The 5,597-nt window shown below is 38.3% G+C and overlaps 1 long non-coding RNA gene across 1 annotated transcript in view; it reads left to right on the top strand.

Annotated features, from left to right (window-relative positions):
• Positions 1-1,620: 1,620 nt before the first annotated feature.
• LOC121014637 (uncharacterized) overlaps positions 1,621-5,597 on the top strand; it is a 21,736-nt gene continuing 17,759 nt past the window's right edge. The window contains exons 1-2 of the long non-coding RNA XR_005783322.1: positions 1,621-1,742; positions 2,547-2,658. This is a non-coding gene — a long non-coding RNA (uncharacterized LOC121014637). The remainder of the gene's footprint in view (positions 1,743-2,546; positions 2,659-5,597) is intronic.

A 5,597-nucleotide genomic window follows, 5' to 3' on the forward strand; every position in this document is an offset into this window, starting at 1 on the left:
ACCATCACAATGGTGATATGTGGTAGCCCCAAAGGATCCATGCCCATAGTCAAGTCTGGGTGAGGGTATTGGTGGTGGTGGCTTCAGACAGAAAACTGGTGAGTACTATCAATTTCCCCTTCATTTTTATGCCAGGGATTCTGGGGGTTACAGTCACCTACCTGTGTACCACTATCCAAAAGCCCCAAGAAATGTGATTCTCCCCAGTCTACTTTGAAATTTGACTTTGGCATACAGCCTCCATTTCTCACTGTGGACATAAGGAAATTGTTATTTTATAGTCTTTTTTTTTAAGCCAAAAAGTTTGGGTAAAAATTTATAGGGCTCTTTGATTCATTTTATAATTCACCGGGAGAAGGACACTTGTATTAGCAGAGGTACCATCACTGGGCAGTCTCTAGGGAGACTGCTGTTTGTCTCCTATTAGAACACTACTTGACCAAGAGTTTCTCAGTGGAGAGTCCATTTATCTTTTCTTTTGACTCCCATTGTTTAGTAACAAGACCCAGAGATCTCTGAGAAAGTTCTTACCCAAATCTTCTAGAAGTATATGCCTGATTATTTATTTCTATGTCACTCTATCTGATGGTCGCTCCTTGTTATTTTGGCAGTAGTTGATTTTTCCCTGTCCAAAAATTTGTCATTTATGATCTGGGTTATGTCACTCACTAATTGACCTGGCCTTATGAGGAGGTTTAATTCACCTTGATAACCAGCAGGAGTAGCATTAATGAACTTCCCAACAATCTTATCATCCACTAATCTTACTCTCTCATTGTAGAACTAAGGGACCGCCAGTAGTTTGCAGAGCTGCTAGTGCCTCTGCAGTCATGGTCCAAACATGTATTTTAGTCATAGGGAACCCATCATGAGCGGACTAAAGCTGTCAGAGCCCAAACAGCTCCAGCTGAGGAAGAAAAACAACTTGGGTCAGTCTCTATCAAGTTTTCTGTGGTAAGACTATTCTGAAGGAGGGTACTATAGTGGTGAACCCCACAAAGTGCCACTGTCCCTTCCTAAGTTAAAGAAGATTACCTTCTTGGGGCACCTGGGTAGCTCAGTCAGTTAAGCATGTGACTCTTGATTTGGTTCGGGTCATGATCTCATGGTTTGTGAATTTGAGCCCTGAGTCAGGCTTAGCGCTGACAGCACAGAACCTGCTTGGGATTCTTTGTCTCCCTCTTTTGATCTGCCCCTCCCTTGCTTGTGTGTGTGTTCTCTCTCTCTCTCTCTCTCTCAAAATAATTAAAAATAAATTAAAACTTTTAAAGTGTGTAATAATTTTTCATCTTATCATCGGAGGACAGTAACATTAGCAAAGGAATTGATTCCCTAGATTTCCCAGAGCCCCTCTGTTGAATCTCTAATTTGGCCCATCAGGCATTTTGGCCATGGAGTTTGGAGCTGAAGTAAAGCACCACTGTTACCTCTCAAACATAAAAATTGTGTATAATCAATCTACTAGTGCTCTCCAAGAGTGGCCCATAGCATTCCGTGATTCGTTGATATGGCTGGCAAAGTGCATTGTTGGACCCTCAGATTCTAGAAAATAATCAGCTGGTACTCTCCAAGAAATCTCATAGACTTCTCTAACATCTCAAAATGTCCTGGAGTATCTTCATGCTTTTTACTTTTCCAGAAAGACTGTGCTTAATTGAGCCACCTTGCTTGTCACCATTTGTCACCAAGAGAGAGCTGCCAGATGTGAAGGAAGTAACTTAAGACAACAAGCCAAATTGAAAGTAAAAATTAAGGCTTTATTCACTTATTATAAAATATAAGCAGAAATCTAAACATAAAAGGGCACTGGCTCTACTAGTGTGTCAGCCAATATTTCATTTCCCCATGAAATGATATCAGGCAAGGGTTGGGTATATTAGCTTAGATGGGAAGGGGATATATCACTATATGTACAGTTATTTGCACCACATTACATTCCCTATATACCATATATATTATATATTTATACGCAAACATATATGCACACCATAATATATCATAATTGGTACTATATGAATTTTCCAGTTTAATGAGAAATAACTGACATACATCATTGTATAAGTTTAAGGTATATAGCATAATAGTTTGATTTACATATACTATTGTTTATGGTATATATATCAGTTTGTTCAACAAATCTGTTTGAACACTTAGATGGTTTTGAATATTTTGCAGTTACAAATAAGGCCATATTGACTAATCTTGTGCATATGCATTTTCATTGGTTGGTGTCTGAATGTTTTAACCTGAAGTATAAATAACCTAAGAAAATTAGAGTCTAATATAAGCATACTTGGTGTCTGGAATATTTATAAAATAAAGAAACATCTTCAATACACATCCATTAAAAATGTTCTCAGAATTTTCCTATTAGATCTAGTATTAGGATAATTTATTTATTAATTTATAAAAATGGGAGAAAATGTTACTGTTCTCTTGTTATAAATTTGAAATCTAGAGATTTTACAGTAGATCTTATTAATTTCTTATTAATTATTATTATTAATTTCTCTTTTATGTTTTCTTATTAATTTCTCTTTATGTAGCTCTTAATGAAGTGCTAGATGAAAATCTTAAGCTTAAACATCAAGACTCAGAGTCAAAAACCCAAGTACAATTTAAAAAACAAAAAAAAATCCACGGAGGAAAGAATCAGTAGTAAGTATAATAATTACAGGTAACTTTATATTGTTTAAAAAAATTTTTTTAATGTTTATTTATTTTTGAGAGAGACAGAGAGACACAGAGTGCAACCAGGGGAGGAGCAAAGAGAGGGGAAGACACAGAATCCGAGGCAGGCTCTAGGCTCTGAGCTGTCAGCACAGAGCCCGATGCAGAGCTCAAACTCACAAACTCCGAGATCATGACCTGAGCTGAGATCATGACCTAAGCCGAAGTCATATGCTTAACCAACTGAGCCTCCCAGGCACCCCTATATTGGTTTAAATTAAATGCATGAGAACTTTCTTTGGTTTGTCAATATGTATTTGAGCATGTATTTTATAGAAACTTTAAACTTTGCCTAAAGTGTGAATACCCTAATATAACTAGAGAACAAAAGGAAATATATTAATGTGTTTTGGTTCGAATTTCTTATCAGAAGATTATTACATAACCAAAGTCATGTTCTTAGTTTTCACCAAAACCAATAATTGTCACATAAAGGATATGCACTTTTTTGGCAGCTTGTAGACCCAAAGTCCAAGGGGGTGCCTGTGACCTGTTGTGACTTCTTCCATAGGCTCTAGCAGGCAAAATTAGATGTTGCTGAGATCTGTAACTGAAACAGCAAATGGAAATCAGAGGGGCCCAGAAAATGGGAAGCTAAGATAGTCAGTTGAAGGATCTCCAAGGGGATCCTGTCCAGTAGAGTCCCAGCCAAAGGTCTTTATGGTAACCTGACAGATGGGTGCTCTTATCCCTGTGAGAGTGTAGCAGTATCTGAATAGTCTAACAAATGATCAGATTATTTTTTATTTGGAGGGAACAGTGGACCCAAAGCATGACAATTGGCTTCTCTGGGATGCCCAGACATTTTTCTTTGGTTTTAGGTCCTTGTACTTTGTTGATAATAATGGCCTACTGAGATGATTTGATCAATAGATTGGAAATCTAGCACTCCCTCCAGGAGTGGGACTTTTTCCAGGGACTTTTTCAAGCATTGGTTACAGATAACTAGGGAATTTAGGGAGTGTTGTGGAAGGACATTTGTGGTATAATGCAATCCATTCTATATACAACAAATTAATCCTGACCATCTGCATGGAGAGGGAATGCTGAAAAGGGCATTTGTGATGTTAATTGTAGTATAGTAAGTTCCTCCACTTTGGGCAATAGCCTCTATAACTGTCACAACTGGTGCCAAAGGCAGCACTGACACATTGCATAGCCCTAATCAATTTAAAGCCTAGACTTCAGAGGTTTTGCACATAGGCCAAGTGGAACCATTGGATAGAGAAATGATTTGCATATTTTGTTGGCTTTTTAAAGTTTAACAGTGAGGGAAGTTATCCCTTTTTTAGGCTTCTCTAGGCTTTTGGCATTGTGTTTGGAAGACAGTGGTCCTAGGTGCCGGTAGTTTGGTAGGTGATGATCTTACATATACCCCACTAAAATAACCTACCTTCAGAAAATCTGATCAGAGGTTAGGGGTAAATGCAAGCACTGGTTGGTATAGAAAGTACCAATGATGTATTAGGCAGTAAAAGCCATAATAATGGGGGTGGCCCAAAGGAATTCATCCATACTTGGGTCTAGAAAAGAGGCCTGGTGTTGGTGGCCTCAGACCACTCAGAATTATGTTTCCTCCTCATCCTTGTGTCAGAGATTGTGGAGTCACAGTAATTTGTTCACCAGTATCCAAAAGGCCCAAGAAATGTAATTTTTTACCATCTCTACTTTGTACTCTGACCTTAGCATAGGTCCTCAGGTCCCCACTAGAAACATAATGGCCTTGAGTGTGAATAAAGCCTTTTTATTTGTTACTTTTAATTGTTACTTTCATTTTACTTTTTATTTTAATGGGCCAACTCAAAAACTGGCATATCTCTCAGACAAACTGTAGTGCAGGCAAGATCAATGAAATCCAATGCCTTTAAGGAAGGCACACTTTGGAAGATGCTAGTGAATTTGTGGGACATTCTGGGGTGGGGTAGTGGGGTTCTATGAGGTCATTAGAAGAGTCTGAGAGCTGCCTGGGGCATTTTGGCAGTCAGGTCAGTATGTTTTGGACAGTCCTAGCAAACCATGTGGGGTGCTCTAGGAGAATGTGATTTTGGTTTTCACATAAGCTTTACAGTTTTGAGGGGGAACAAAGTTCTTTATTTTTAGACCTTGATTCATTGGCCAAGACACCTGCTGGATAAAATTAGAGATTCACCAGGCAACCTTTTAGAGAACTATGGAAGCAATTTGTGGCTACTGCTTATGATTCACCAATGATGGGACCTAAAGTCACTGGAGACCCCTCATTCTAAGTTGCACCCAATAACTATTGTTAGCTCTAAGCATGCTCCTGGAACAGTATACCACATAGTGAATGATTAAGACTTGTGCTTTAATGAAAAAGAATAAGCGCCATGGTATCACTTTCTCCAGTAACAAAAAAGATCTTAGAGACCTGCTTTCTTTGCCTCCATAGTAAAGGAAATAATCTTGTTAAACTTAGCGAAGGAAAAGGGCATATTTGGGCATCTCACTACAGAATACCATCTTCAGAAAGCCTTGACGGTAGCTGTATTGACTGAAGAGGTGACACTAAATGGAGGATGAAAAGAGAAAACATCTGAGACTAGTTACTGTTTTGGTTCTGAAAGGATGGCCCACCTGTGATGAGCTCCCTGCCACCAAAACAATGTTTGGATCACCATTACATAAGTGACAGTGTCCCTTTAAGCCACACTAGTGGTCCTAATGAAGTGAAGACGGTACATGATAATATTTTTATTTTTTTAATTTTTTAAATTTTTATTTTTTTTGAAGCCGTACTATTTTATATATTTTTTTATTATGAAATTTATTGTTAAATTGGTTTCCATACAACACCCAGTGCTCATCCCAAAAGGTGCCCTCCTCAATGACCATCACCCACTTTCCCC

The sequence above is a fragment of the Herpailurus yagouaroundi genome, unplaced genomic scaffold (genome assembly GCF_014898765.1).
Source record: "Herpailurus yagouaroundi ecotype Mexico unplaced genomic scaffold, PumYag 203, whole genome shotgun sequence".
Taxonomy (NCBI): Eukaryota; Metazoa; Chordata; class Mammalia; order Carnivora; family Felidae; genus Herpailurus; species Herpailurus yagouaroundi.